Source organism: Thermobia domestica, chromosome 9 (assembly GCF_964235325.1).
Source record: "Thermobia domestica chromosome 9, izTheDome1.hap1.1, whole genome shotgun sequence".
NCBI classification, from domain to species: domain Eukaryota; kingdom Metazoa; phylum Arthropoda; class Insecta; order Zygentoma; family Lepismatidae; genus Thermobia; species Thermobia domestica.
The window spans coordinates 280,938,429-280,954,843 of NC_137462.1; the positions used below are offsets into that span (position 1 = coordinate 280,938,429).

Below are 16,415 nucleotides of genomic sequence, written 5' to 3' on the forward strand. Positions count from 1 at the left end.
ATTTCAAATGCATCCAGCTGGGATATTTCAAATATATTACTATACAATAAAAAATATGCATTACTGAAACTGAGTAGGATAATTGTCTCATGTACTCTCCTCAAATGACGCCCCTATTGTGATTTGGAAAATAAGAGTTCCCGAGGAAACGTTTTCTAGAATTTTTCTTGATTCTATGAATAGATTCCTCTTGCAAGTGTTGTAAACGATCTTTAGATATACCCTTTACATCGTTAAAGGAAAACATTACTGATAAAATGTATTGAAGAGAAGTGTAAAGAAATTAACTTTTGTTCAATGTTAAATTTATATTTATACTATCACTAGTTTGACTTATAATAAACCAAGGTTCTAAACAAGCTGAATCATATGAAATCTTGTTTTGCGTGATCATTCTCAATGTGTACATTTCTTAATAGGAATTGAAATGCTAACAATTACTTAGTAAATGTCATTGTGGAACTCATTGTCAAGAGAGTTCTCGAGATGGAGAAGAGGCTGTTCCAAGGCTACTCTATTGGATGGGAACCGGTGCCTTATCTTTGGACGCTGTCTTTCAACTAAGTTATAGCTATAGCATATATGACACGACGATGTGTTAAGCATGGCGCTTCGGAGCTTGTACTAGAACATCTTGACAACATATAGTTTTCAATCTTGTCAATTATAACAAGGTGGGATTGAATCCGAGATTCTCATTAGCGAAGTGTTACGAGTCTAGGAAACACAAAAGAACGAATTTCCTCTTCGGACAAGGACACCACAAAAAGTAAACAACACACATTTCACTAAAGTACCATAGCAACTTGTGGACATCTTCAGGGACCATTGCGTGTGCTTCTTCATGAACATTCCTCCAGTGAGAAGGTGTCAGTAATCAGTAGACTATCTAAGTAGGTACTATATTACTTAAGTGAAGTTTTCTCTTGTAATACACTTTAGAGTACCATAATGAGTAGTACAATCTTCTATGTTAAGTTAATGCTCGATTTGAGATTTTTCACATGTAAACAGCAATTAGCACAAGTGTGTTTATACAGTACAATGTTTCAATTTCGGTCTTAAACTGAAAAGCTGGGAGATGAACACAGTCATACACGTTCCCAGACTTGTTCTTAAGTCTGGTGTCTCATTAAATCTCAACAATATGTTCACTATTTTATCTCCTAAATCTGATTCAAACATTGATATTTTATTCTAAACCGATTCCAATTTTCCTCTTTATTGACACAAAGGATAATACTGCGGATGCTTTGGTATTTTCTAGGCAGTTACAAAACAATATATTAGTAACCTGTCATATAAACTTAAATGCAGACCGTACAAATAATTTGTTTATTTTATATTTCTTTGTTGTATACTTAATTCTTTTTCCGTTAGAAAGGTACGAAAGATGAAGAGACGAAATGAAATGAAATCTTTGAGTTTTACGTCCCACGATTATGCCGGTTAGGCGACGGTGATGATGAGTAATGAATGAAATGGTGGAGTGAAGAAAGTGGGAGGAAACGAGAGAACCCCGAGGAAACCCACGCACACGGTGTTTGTCCACCACAACGTTCACTTGGCGGGGGCTGGGATCGAACCCGGGACCCTAAGCACCAGAGGTGAACGCTCTACCACTGAGCCATCGCGGCCCCAGATGAAGAGATGAATCTTCACATAGGAAGTATTAAGATATTTTACATAGATGCTCTGAGAATATCTTTTAGTAGTGGGTGGGGGCACGAATGAAATGGAGGAAAAGGGAAAGAAGAAACCAAAGATAGCTTTGTAAATAATGATTATACTTAACTCGTGAAGTTTCAATGACTTGAACTAATAGAGAATCACTTGGCGTTGTCCGATTAAAATTATATATATTCCTGGATAACTTCCGTGAAGTCATTCGATTTTGGTGCAATATGGAGTACACATATTATTTCTGGTATTTGGGTTTGCGAAATTTTTGTCAAAACTTCATCATTTTATGAAAGAGGGCGTGTGTTTTGTTGGAAACCACAGACATAACAGCGATTGTTTGGAGTTGAAATTAGATGAACGAATTCATGCAAGTTATGATAGTGTTCACAATAACTATTCTCTAAGTAGAACTACTCAATTTCCATAAAATATCATGTAAAGCACAGTGGAGAATCTAGCCGGGGGCCGGTGGGCCTAGACTGCCCAGTTTTTGAGTGACAAAAATAATTTCAGCCGTTGTTTAGGTATTTCTGAAAGTTTATAGTAAATTCACGATATACCTATCATAGTCTGGGTTCTGGCTGTCCGCCAGTTTTACCTCCTAGATCCGTCACTGGTAGAGCCCTCCTCGAGTGTTCTGAGGTATTTGGCAAGACCCATTGGGGGTTCGAGTCATTATGTGGGACATGCGCTGATTTTTAACCGTCCCCAAAGTTTCTGTGTTTATGTTCCGTGTCTCATTAAATTAAGTAGAATAGAGATTAAGTAGATCTGGAGACAAATTTTCTAATTGGGACTAATTAAAATAATAGTGCTGGAGCCCTCCCTGCGGTGCGATGCATCCCTGGTTCAATCCCAGGCTATGTGAGTTTGTAATACACAACGTTGTACCCGTGGGTTGTTTCGAGGTTTTCCATTTCCTTCCCACTTATCATTCTTAATTATTTTATAATAATGTTCATTGATTATCCGTTCCTTGAATCTAAAAGACATAATCGTGGGACATGAAACAAGAAATGTCATATCATTATTTTTACACTTAATTACTGAATGTGAAAGCATGTGTTAAGGACTGGAGTCAGATTTTGTATTTATTTTTCTTTTGTATTAAGTTTTACAATTGAGTTCCTGAGAGTGAAAAGGGGCTATGCCACACAACCTGAAATTTTGATGTAGATACAGTTCCTGTTGGTGCTGCTAACAATTTTTTCCAATTACCCTCTTGATATTTGAAGGCAAATAAGCCATTGCCCAATAACAATACCCATTTGTTATGCATGTTATACTTAGTCTAATAAATCTTCATTTACCTCAAAGCTATCTGTTTGTGGCATAGCCCTTCTCACTCAAGCAAATTATGGGTGCTTGTGTTTTTAATTATTTATTTTTCTTGTACATAGTGAGCATTTTTCAGGGCATTAAGCCTGATTTATACGGCAGAGATGGAGTGGGTCAGTGGGTCGGTGGGTCAGTGAGTCAAGTGGGTCAAGTTTTCTGAGTGGGTCAGTGGGTCGTGGGTCAACAGCATGTGACCCACTGTGACCCACCACCCACCGTGACCCACTGCGACCCACCACCCACCATGACCCACTGCGACCCACCGACTCAGTATGATCTACCGACCCTCTCTGCTCACTGCATTGTAGACAGTATCTTCTGAAGCCTGGTAAATTTGTCTCCGTTTTACTTTCAAGACCTTCATTTCCCTTCCTTTTCCACTTGTTTCTGTCTACTTACCTGAGGTGAGTATATCTAACCAAGTGAAAAAAGAACTTCAGGCACTTTTGATATTTTTAATAGTAATAATAGCAATAGGACTTATACTACAACTTGGCTTTCGAGACCTGTGAGTTTTTAGAGCTAACTACTGGAAAAAATACATTTTGAATCTCTGTAATATATAAATTATTATATAAAAAATGAATGTAACTATGTGTGCCTGGTCATCACGGTCAAATTGCAAAGTCAAATGAAATTACTTTTGGTATATAGTTAGGCCTTAATCCAAATTGGGATGTTATATTGCTTTTATTATAATGCATAATATCCTAAGGAGGTGGTGAGGATCCGAATTTTTGCGAAAAAAATTAGTATCTCGCAAGCCATTAAACTTACGGAGCTGAAATTAAGTGTATTAACTCTTTGTTGAAAATAAACAGTATGTGTCCTAGCATTTTTAAAAATTCTTCTTTATGTGGGGGGAAGGGCACTTTCTACATATGGAAAATTGGTAGTGAGTTGGTTTGTAAAAATGATCGAAAACGATCGATGTTAGTTAAGAAAAACATTCAGAAACCAAAAATACAGTGTTTGGCTTCATATATCCATTGCTTTCTGCTATAATAATTGCTGAAGCTTATGTTTATTTTATGGAGCGCTTACAGTACAGCGCAATCAACCCATAAAGTTGTGAGAAAAATAGGCATAAAATTTGTACTGTGAGCTTAATTACACGGAAATTTGAAGTTTGGATTGTACGCCTAATTGTATGGAAAACTTTCTTCCCTTTACGTTGGTCTACTTACTTTGATTTGGAATTTCATCCTTTTTTCCACTGAAAAGTATTGATAATTCAACAAGGAAATAATTATACTATGATAATTTAATTGAAATTCATCGTAATTTGGCACATGGCAAACAGCAGTGTGGTAATTGAAGGGGAAGAAGGAGGGAAATTCCCATTCACCTCTGAACACTTTCCAGGAACCTCGTTCTCTTTCGCTTTCTAGACGGGGGAGGGAACTTGGTAATGGTATCAAACCTTCATGTGTAATTACAAAAATTAAATTTATAAACAAATAAGAAATCATCAGTTTATCAGGCTTTAATTGATAATTTGTTCACAAGATTCCCTATCAAAGGCGTGGTAGATGAAGTTTCTGTTCTACATTGGTCGACATTGCCAACTGACATGGTCGATATGGAAAAGATGTTGTATGGTGATAGAGAGATGATACTTCTTGCTAAGTATTTCAAACCTGACCAAGAAAAATCGTTATCAGACTTAAGTCTAACAAGTAGATTGTCAGTGAGAAGTTGCAGAAATCGGGTAGAAGTATTATAAATTTCCACGACACAGTACGAACGGGGATTTCCCCTTATGAATTTACAGATGACTGATATTACAAATAGACTAAGTGCTCAAATATTGTCTAACTTGTTGCTCTATAATGTTAATGGCCCACCGCTAGACAAGCTCAAAGTAGACGAGCTAGTTATTTCTTGGCTGAAGGATGGACATCATTCCACTGCGGATGATTTACCGCCAAAAAGTTACCCACAGGAAATAAATCCGATTTCAGATTTGTTTTAAGGTGGAAAATTACGAGTTACGGAAAATGTATACTTGTATTACTAATGGCTTATTTGTGTTATTCAACTTTCTATCTAATTTTTAATAAGTCTCTTCTTTGCTTTAGGTAAACTACTTTGAATGAATATTCATAATAATTGCAATTATGCATATTTGTAACTTAAAATTAACGTGGTGTTTTAGTGATTACACAAATTACAATTATGAGCATACTTTATGGAGATGCTCTCACAGAGGGTACCCGAGCACCTTTATACCCTATGAACAACCGATTTTTCAAGTCTTTTGTGAGAAAAATACTGTGAACTGAGAAACCATATTCTTTTCCATATTGTACAGGGATATTTTCCTGCGAATAGAAGTTTCTTGTGGAATGCGTTCAGAAATTAACACTTGCAAGAATACTCTCTTAGTACAAGTATATTTTAGGCACACACTAATTTCCCCCCACCTCGAACTGTTTCAATTTCCTCACTGGCAAACACTTTACCATTTTATATCGTAAAGGTCAGATCCACCGTTATTGTAATAGTGATGCTTGAGCGATTGACTAGAAATTCAAACTCCGATTAGTGACAATTTCACAGTCTTGTTTTATTACAAGTGTAAACTCTTTAGTCAGTTCAGAAGAGGCCGTGGATCGTGTTCAGAGTTGATGACGATGGATTTTGGTGAGTCAGAGTAGGTCAAAGTGGATGAGAGTGGTTCATGGTGGGTAGTGGGTCAGAGTGGGACACGGTGGGTGGTGGGTCAGAGTGGGTCATCGACCGTGGGTGGTGGGTCATGGTGGGTCACAGTGGGTCACGGTGGGTGGTGGGTCAGTGGGTCGTGGGTCAAGTTTTCATTGATCCACGCCAACTCTGTAATGTCAATGTGATGTTAGTAACACAGAATGAGTTATTTTTTGGACTATAGTGACGCTAAACACACACCATATGCACGGTATGTCAAATAACTTTTTCAATAGTTTAAAATAGGCCCCTTTTAATTTTATATTTTCTCATTTACAACAGGGGTAAAAGTGGATCTGTAAAGGTAGGGGGACGCTTGACGTCACGCCGTCTCCCATGCATATCTTTGTTCATTGTACTTTTTTTAGGAAGTAGGGGAACGCCATAGATATTTTTTGGAAGTGAGGGTATGACGTCCTCCTGCTTTCCCCCCCACTTTTACCCCTGATCTACAGCAATCACTTTAGTAGTACTACATTACACTTTGTACGTGGAGGACGCTACCTATTGGTTCCAAGTTTCAAAAAATACTTCTATACGTGACAATTGTGATCGTGGATTGCATTTTTGACGATATTAATTTTCTCTTCCTTTTCTACTACATTGTGAAACTCTCCATAACACCGTACACTTGGCAACGTCATTGATCATTTCTAAATTAACTGTACTTCGTATTCGTACACACAACCAATGCCGCGTTGCTAATACTCAACAGACGTGTTGACAATTGTTAACACTAGGTTAGCGCAGCCTCGCACCGTTTTGAAAATGTTCCTATAGTAAATAAAATGGTATATCCTTTGGCCGGCATTAAGGCTATATTGTTATAAATTGTTCCTGTTTGATGCAAAGTATACCCATTCCACAGTATTTAATAATTGTTTGTTCTTTATTTGGTTACTTAATAGAGTCAATGACTTTTAAAGAAAGACATTACTTATAAGGAGAACATGATCCCACAACCATCATATTTTGTAGTAAATGGCTTGTAGTACATAAATACACCTTCCAGAGATACTTGTGTTTCTTTACAGAAGGGGATTTTGCCATCACTCCTTTGTAATTACAACATTTGAGTACAGCATTTCGATACTAATCTATATTCACGTTATAGCTATTCGTTATAGTTATAACGTTATTCACGTTATTAGTAGATATCAACTAATAGGTTTACTGAATACTGCGTAAGGGGAGCTGAATGATAGACGGCTTACCTCTGGTGCATGGGGTCCTTGGTTCGATTCCTCATGAAGTAAGTTTGTGGTGAGAACATCGTGTCCGTGGGTTTTCTCGGGGTCCTTCAGTTTCCCCCCATTTTCTCATTCCATCAATTGCTCAATTATCATTAACTTCTCTAAATCGCTGTCTCCCTTAGCCTAAGAGGCAAAATCGTGACACTTTAAACTGAAAAATATATACCATATGAGCTTTGATTAATCTAACTTTGTATGAATCTCTGTAAGGTCACATCCTACGTATTTACGGACAATAATCATGTCTCCTCAGTGTCCATTATACGCAAGTTTCACTGTATTTCGTTTCTAGGGATCAGAAAAGATGGAGATTACCGAAAGGAGACAAAAATGAATAGCAAGTTCCGAAATGTAGATATGGAGAAGAATTGAAAACATTAGCTAGGTTGAAGCTTTAGAAAAAGAAAATCAAAACATGTGAATAGCCAGGAAGTAAAGAACGATGCTGTACTTAATTGGAAATGAAAATGAAATTAAATCTTTCAATTTATCGTCCTATAATTATGTCCGTTAAGTTAAGGGAGACAGATGAATGATAATGGAAGAATTGGTGGAATGAGAATGTGGAAGTACATCGGGAATACGCACGGATACGATGTTGACCACCACAAACTTACTTGGTCGGGGATTGAACCAGGGAACCCACAAACCAGAGGTAAGCGCTCTACCACTGAGCCACCGTGCCCCTATACTTAATTGGAAACAAGAAGGGGGACTGGTTGGGACATTACTCCAGAAGGAACTGCATCCTGATCAAAGTAATAGAAAATACGATGGAAAGAAAAGAAAACGCTTTAATTGATGTCTATGTTCGAAATACTGATAAAAATAAATGTGAAACCTTATGGTACTATGTTTACTAAGAGTTGCTACGAAACGAGACAGAGTTTTCGTTGAGATAAGACAAAGTTCTTGCCATAGAAGCAGATATAGGATCAGGAACAAGAATTCACTTTAACGGCACCTTTTGAACATGAAACACCCTTAACTATTGCCTCGTATGCAACCCGAATTATTATTATTGTTATTACGAGGGCTGCACTGAAAGTTTCGAGAATCACGTACTGGGAACAATGTAATTTTAGATTTTATTGTAGTTATAAACTGTCATCTTTATTCACTCCAAATGCAAAACCTTATGTAACTCGGAATCTTTGTCGTTTTATCATTTTCCCGAAACTTTAAGTGCAACCCTCGTATCAATTTGAAGGAATGAAGTGTCAATGATAATAGAGAACCAACGGTGATGATTTCCTATTGTGGATATGTTTTTGGGATGCGATGAAAATAATTATAGCCATCAACCTCATAGAATAGCAGTCTGCAGAATCTGAATACGAAGTTGATGTTTGTATGATTAAAGAAAACGAAGCTAGTTTCGTCCTTATCTAATAATAGTGCATTAGAAAAATATTACACAAAGAGGAAAGTTCTCTCATGTCAGGGATCTCTCTCTTTCTCTCTTAGAACTCTGAGATTCCATGATTATTTTATGGTCCTCTGGTTGAAGAGGAAAAATATTTCAATAGCAAATGGTGTAGAGATGCAGTGTTTGTGCACCAATCTTTGACTAATTTTCAGATCGCATAAAAGATTATCTGTTCTTCCATCTGATTGAAGACGCTTTGAAAGACGCTGCGTTTTCGTTAGGCTTAATTGAAGTTTGGAGAGGCCAGGCTTTGGGGATAAAAGCCTAACAAGTCGTTTGAGTGACTCGAGAGGCTCTTGAACAAATATTAATGGATCAGAACTTGCTGCAGCCGATTGTCGTGTGACACCCTTGGAGAAAGCCGATCCCTCGTTGCTTGAAAAAGAGCAAAGGTACTTACACGATGGACAAAACTTATCAACAAGTATAGATTCGCCAGCGTACTCTTCACAAATTCATTAAATTAGAAGTTTTCTGGTAAATTTCGATGAGCCTCTAAAAATGGATTCTCCAAGCTTAATTATGTATTTGAAATTTTTCAGAATCTCCTTTAAATTCTTTCCTTTCCTTCTTTTCCACCATTTTTCCTCCTTCCTACTTTGCTCAAGGAAAAATACGTTTAATAAATGGTGAGAGACAATATATTTTTCAGAAGCTGCTTAAGTATATATAGGGTAAGTTAAAATAAGTGTTACAAGCCAATATCTCGCGAACTACACATCAAATAGGAAAAATATTAAGTCAATGTACAATAGAGAGGGGCCTAAAAATGAGTCAAACACGAGGTTTCCCCAGCCCCCCATTTTGGGGGGAGGTGGTGTACGTGAAATTTCCAAGTGACAACATAGGTCGAGTGATGCCTCGTTCGAAGGACCTTGGAAAATGGAATAATTTTTGTAGGAAACAATTTTTTATATGGGGCACCGTTTTCAAGATGGCACCCAAAAATGGTCCTGTATCCAATCAAATTTCCAGTACTTATATAAATCAGAAACGGCTGAGTAGAAAAAGATGAAACAAAAAATGAAAAAGGAAAACGCCATAGACAATGGTGTTGTCGTGGTGTCTCCAGGGCACTCATCATGGGGCCCCGGGAAAAACTTGAACATTTCGAATGGGAATATTGGTCGAGTGATACCTTGCTTGATAGATCGTGGAAAACCAAACAGCTTAGTACAAAATTTGTTTTGATTTCGGGCAAGACTTTTCAAAATGGCAGCTAAAAATGGTTCCACATTCAGATACAAAGCGCAGTGTTCCAACTGAGTGTTACAAGCCAATATCCGGTGAACTATGAATCAGATAAGAAATATGTTAAGAGTCAATGTACAATACAGACAGGCGCAAAAAATGGGTCAAACACGATGTTCTAATTTTGTACTAAGCTGTTTGGTATTTCACCGCGACAACATCATTCCACGTTGCCTATGGCGGTTTCCTTTTTCATTTTTTGTTTCATCTTTTTCTACTCAGCCGTTTCTGATTTATAAGTACTGGAAATTTTATCTGATACAGGACCGTTTCGGGGGCCTTCTTGAAAACGGTGCCACATATAAAAAATTGTTTGTTACCAAAACTGTTCCATTTTCCAAGCTCTTTCGAACGAAGTATCACTCGACCTATGTTCCCATTTGAAAATCTCACGTACACCCCCTCTCCCAAAATGGAGGCTGGGGAACCTCGTGTTTGACTCATTTTTTAGGCCTCTGTCTATTGTACATTGACCCTTAATATTTTTTATTTAATGTATAGTTCGCGAGATATTGGCTTATAACACTTATTTTGACTCTCTCTCTCTCTCTCTCTCTCTCTCTCTCTCTCTCTCTCTCTCTCTCTATATATATATATATATATATATATATATATATATATATATATATATATATAACTCTATGGCCTATGGAACCCTGAGGTTCAATGCCGCCTTCACAAAAGCTCTCCACTGACTTCTATCCTTGGCTAACTGCATCCAGTTTCTACTTTGTATTCCAATCTCTGCGAGATCCATCTTAATATTGTCCTTCCATCTGCGTCTACTATCCATTTCATAAAGATAGGCCCCTGACTTCGTGGTGCTGCCGTGACGTCCAGTCAAAACTTATATTTCATTGTCGTACCTCGTTGGAATTGCTGGAATGTTGTCTTTTCAATACTTAAGACATAAAAATTTTCTTTGTACTATGTAGTCAGAAAAAAATAAAAATTAATGAAAAAGTGTGTATTTTTTCGCACATTTTTGGTAGATCAATGTTTATAGAGCTATATCTCAAAAAAGAGATCACATGAAATAATTTCCTGTGTACAATATGTAGATGCATCCGTTAACTGTAAGTTGTGAAAAGTTCAATTTTCATCACTTGATACTTTTTACGTAATTAAAACAAATGTACGACGCTAAGATCTTCTTTACCATGGTAGGTAGAGAAACGTACAAAACACTGTTCGAAAATTTGGAACTCTAGTGTTCCAAATATTTGGAACTCTAGTGTTCCAAATATTTGGAACTATTAACAAAAAAGGGTTTAGTTGGTAGAGTATTTATTTTTTTTTAAAAAAATGTTTACTTCAACATATTCTCTGCGTTAAGCGGTGAGCCATGTTGCCGCCCAATCTTTAAATTCCCCGCGCTTATATGAAGAAACAGCATACAGTAAATGAAAGTGCGGCAACGCTGTCGTGCAGTGTTGTCGCGTTTAGGAAGCTTGTAGCGCGAAGCCTACTTCATAAGAACGTAATAGGAAAAAGTATTTATCATAACCTTTCACAATATCATAAAAATATTAATGCATGTACACTCATGTCCAAAATTATTGTCGCATGTCTATAAATATGTTATTGTTTGATAACGAATTCGCCTGGTTCCTTATAATGTTAGTATGTGTATAATCGGCAAAGACATGTAGGCTATGTGGCAAATTTCATGTCAAAAGAGCAGTAAATAAGAACAATAAAACGAAACTAAAATTTTCTTATCCATTTAGCAACATTTTGTTTTACTCATGCTAATTTTCGTATTCTTTTCCTATGAAATTTACCACAAATATACATATACTTTACATATAGTATCAGTATTAGTCCCGACTTTACATATAGTATCAGTATTAAAAGTACCGGTACCTTGCAAAATCATTATCAAATTATATTCTTACAAGAAGACAGTTATAGATATGCGCCAATAATTTTGGACATGAGTGTACACATCTCAATGTAATCGAAATAAAACGTTGAAGTAACACATCCAAAAACCCATCTCTTAATCTATTTACTTCATTCACTTTCGTCATGGCTTTGTTGACTCATCGCTGCTCCTGCTATCTTCCCTAATATTTATAAACAATGGCTCCATTTCTACCTCAAGATCTATCAGTATACACACTCTCCAGCTTAAAGGTTAAAAAGAATTGTACTGTAGCCTTGGCAATCATATGTTCACCCAAGTTCTGCGATCAATTCCCCTGCCGAATGTAACACAGAATGAGTCCTTTGTTTTCTTTCAACGAAAGAAAACAATGCAATGAGTAGGTGACGAGGGCTGTATTTGCGTCTAATCACGTCGCACTGATTAAGTCTTCAACACTTCCCTTCGGTTCGTAGGCGTCAAAAACTTACACACACACTTACATCATATGGGTTCATTGCAATGAGACGGACGAATGGGCATTTATATCTTCATGAGTATATCTTGTGCTTTTTGATTGAAAAAAATGGATATTCCTTCACGAGCGGCAGTATTACAAAAAGAAAAGGCAAAATGTTTAGCGATAATGAAATTGCAGAACTGATAAATGACTCCGACTCAGACGGTTATGAGTTAGTAATTAATAGTAAGGACATTGATTATTCTGTGCTCAGTGGCGTATCCGGGAGTGAACAAGATAGTAACTCTGTTTCAAGTAAACCTGAAACTGCGCCGAAAAAAAAAGCGCGTCATTCCTATTCAAAGGCAGATTCTAATGTAGCTTGGAGCTCTTAGATCTGAGAACAGATTTTCTGTGAAGTGTAAACTCAATATTACATATCAACTAAGGTTGTATCATATAATAAACTTTGTGCGTGTTTTTGTATCTGTACAAGTGTATTTTGTACTGCGTGCAGTAAGTGAAAAACTGACAAAAAGCAACAAATTTTCGAGGACCATCACATGCAAATCCAAACAAGATAAGAGTTCGCTTTTCTAATTTTGAACACTTGGTACATTTACTGTATATCCTGTTAATTTCTAAGAAGTTCGTTTAAAATCTGTGGAGACATTACATTTTAAAAATATCTCTAAAAAGTGCCGGACAGTGTGCGTGACAAGTTTAAATACCCGTCCGGCTGAGAGTGTATACGCGCCAGGAAAATGTGGCAACGTAGCACTCCGTATAAACTGCGATAGCGAAGGGCGCAAAGCAGAGAAAATCATAATGTCATATTTGTGATTGTTTATCCTTTAAAACAAGTCAAAATAGTTTGGTTGAAAAAGCTACTTTAAGATCTTTCTAAAAGTTTTTTCAGATTGTTAATACACCGCAGCAATTCAGAGATAATGATGTCTCACTTTTTACTGAATAACAAGAAAATTACTAGGTGTTGAGTAATGAAATTTTCAGAACTTGCAGGTAATATATGCATCTACATATCGTGCACAGGAAATTATTTCATGTTATCTCGTTTCCGAGATATAGTCCTATAAACATTGATTTACCAAAAAAGTACGAAAAAATACGCACTTTTTCATTAATTTCTATTTTTTTCTCACTATACAGTACAAGGAAAATTTGTATGTCTTAAGTATTGGAAAGACAACATTCCAACAATTCCAACGAGGTACGACAATGCAGTATAAGTTTTGACTGGACGTCACGGGAGCACCGCGAAGTCAGGGGCCTATCTTTATGAAATGGATAGTAGGTGTTCCTAATTGTCGTTTTCCGATTGGTCTTCCAGTCAAGACTTTGAAAGCGTTTCTACTTTCTTCCATTCTAGCTACATGACCCGCCCACCTAAGCCTCCTAAACTTTATGACCCTAACAATGTTGGGTAGACCATATAAATTATATAGTTCTTCGTTATGAAGTTTCCGCCATTCCCCACTCCCGTTCCTCTTGGGTCCGAATATTCGTCTCAGGATCTTGTTCTCAAATACTTTCAGTCTATGTTCTTCCCTCAGAGTAAGTGACCATGTTTCGCAGCCATACAGAACAACAAGCATAATTATCGTTTTGTATATTTTAAGCTTCAAATTCCTCGACACAAGAGATTTTGAACCGAATAGTAACACGAATTCCTTGCTTTTAGTCGACATTTAATTTCTTCGTGAATATGATTTTCCTCTGTTAATATTGATCCTAGATATTTGAAACTATCCACTTTATCAAAAGTATTATTTAATATTCTAACGCATCCATAATTTGCTGTATTCCGGTCCCGACGCACTTCCATGTATTTAGTTTTCTCTGCATTTACTTCTAAACCCATGTCCCTGCAAGCGTTTAATAAGATCTCTGCAATACTTTCTATTGTTCTCCTATCATCCCCTATTAAATTTACATCATCAGCATATGCCATAATCTGGTGAATACCGTTCAAGTGTAGGCCCTGGTTGCTATCTTTGATTTTCCTTATAGCGTATTCCAGAACGAAGTTAAATAATAATGGCGACAACGCCTCTCCTTGTTTCAGGCCATTTTGGACGTGAAAGCTCGTGGACAAAAATTTTCCTACCCGGACTTTACTTTGGGATTTATTTAAACATATCTTAATTAATCTAATTAGCTTTCTCGGTATTCCAAGTTCTGTAAGAACGTTGTATAATGTTTCTCTCCTAACCGACTCGTACGCCTTTCTAAAATCAATAAATAGTTGATGTACCGGGGTATGGTATTCCCACTTTTTTTTCGAGTATTTGGCGAATGGTAAATATTTGGTCGATAGTTGATCGATTTCGTCTAAATTCGCACTGATAATCTCCAATAATTTCATCTGCGTATGGGGTCAGTCTTGCTAACAGAATATTTGAAAGGATTTTATAGGATGTTGACAGAAGAGAAATGCCTCGATAATTATTACAGTCAGTTTTGTCGCCTTTCTTGTGAATTGGAACAATGATTGATTCTTTCTACTCTTGTGGCAATTCTTCCTTGTTCCAGATAAGGAGAATAAGTTTGTGTATCTTGTTCCACAATTTTTCGCCTCCAGCCAAAATTAACTCAGCCGGAATTTCATCTACACCCGGAGATGGTATACGGACAAAATCTCGCGGCCGAAACATCGCCGCCCAAAATCTCGCCGGCCAAAACCTCGCGGGACAAAATCTCGCCGGGCCAAAACCTCGCGTGGCCAAAACCTCGCCGCCCAAAACCTCGCGGGACAAAATCTCGCCGGGCCAAAACCTCGCGTGGCCAAAACCTCGCCGCCCAAAACCTCGCGGGACAAAACCTCGCCGTGCCAAAACCTCGCGTGGCCAAAACCTCGCCGCCCAAAACCTCGCGTGGCCAAAACCTCGCCGCCCAAAACCTCGCGGGACAAAATCTCGCCGGGCCAAAACCTCGCCGCCCAAAATCTCGCCGTGCCAAAACCTCGCCGCGAATGAAACTTTTCTTTAAAATTTACCCAATGTGTTTCCTATTATGCAATTCCACATTACAAATAATAATAATAATAATAATAATAATAATAATAATAATAATAATAAGATACAAAACATCTTGTGCGTGGGCTTTCTTGGGTTATTCCCGTTTCCTCCCACTTTCTTTATTCGATCATTTCCTTCATCCTGGTCATCTACGTCTCCTTTAACCTATAGGACATAATCAAGGGACGTCGTAAAAACTCATATATTGTTTCATATTTTCATAAATATTATTAGATTTTTGTTAAAATTTTAAGTTTTTGGATGTTCCAAAGTTCACGAAACTAACCTCGTTAGTTGTCATTACTTTCCTTATGCAGACTTTCTTTCCCTATAACCAGTTTAAAAACATCCTGTCGCCCTACCTTCACATTGAAATCCTCTAATACAGAAATAGAATTTTCATATGGTATCGAGGGACTTGGTCAAATACCCGTGATACTTCTTCTGAAACAGCGTCTTTTATACCGTCATCCTTATCATCTGTTGGAACATTTACATTTTGGTCAGGCGAGATTTTGGATATGGCGATATTTTGGGGCGCGAGGTTTTGGCCCGGCGAGATTTTGGCCCGCGAGATTTTGGGTGGCGAGGTTTTGGCCAGGCGAGGTTTTGGCCCCGCGAGATTTTGGCCCGCGACGTTTTGGGCGGCGAGGTTTTGGCCAGGCGGGGTTTCGGGCCGGCGAGATTTTGTCCCGCGAGGTTTTGGGCGGCGAGGTTTTGGCCAGGCGAGGTTTCGGCCTGGCGAGATTTTGGGCCGCGAGGTTTTTGGAGGCGAGATTTTGGCCAGGCGAGGTTTTGGTCCACGAGGTTGTCGCCGCGAGGTTCTGGCCGCGAGGTTTTGTACCCAAACCCCCGGAGATTTGTGTTTTTTTTTTTTTTTTTAATTTCTTTATAGCGGTTTCTACTTCTATTCGGTTGGGTTCTGGAATATACGGTTCTGCGGTGTGTGTCACCTTTTCTCCACGCACACTAGTTTTTGGTTGCGTCTTAAGCAAACCGTCAAAGAAATCTTTCCATCTATTTAAGATGCTATCCGTGTCAGCGAGAACTGTACCGTCAGATTTCTTTAATATATAAGCACGAGGTTGATAGCCCTTAAATTCGTTGATTCTCTTATATATATCCCGGATGTTTTTATTTTTACTATTATCTTCAAGTTCCTTAATTTTAGCTTTCAGAAAATCACGTTTCTTTGTTCTAAAGGTTTTGGAAGTTTCCCGCCTGATATCTGCGAAATTTTGTGCAGTTATTTCATTCGGATTTTGTAGCCAGCGTAATTTTGCCTGTTTTCTCTTCTCCGCTAGTTTTATGCATTCCTGGTCGAACCATGGTTTGTTCCTACGTATTTCCGCATGTCCCAATTTTTCTTTTGCTGAAATTTTAATGCTAT

General features: G+C 37.7%; 1 long non-coding RNA gene across 2 annotated transcripts in view; it reads left to right on the forward strand.

Moving 5' to 3' along the window:
- Positions 1–312: 312 nt before the first annotated feature.
- The window catches only part of LOC145660712 (uncharacterized), a 49,624-nt gene continuing 33,521 nt past the window's right edge, over positions 313–16,415 (forward strand). The window contains exon 1 of one of the 2 annotated variants that reach the window (XR_014126866.1): positions 313–893. This is a non-coding gene — a long non-coding RNA (uncharacterized LOC145660712). The remainder of the gene's footprint in view (positions 894–16,415) is intronic. The other variant, XR_014126867.1, reaches the window with a different exon arrangement.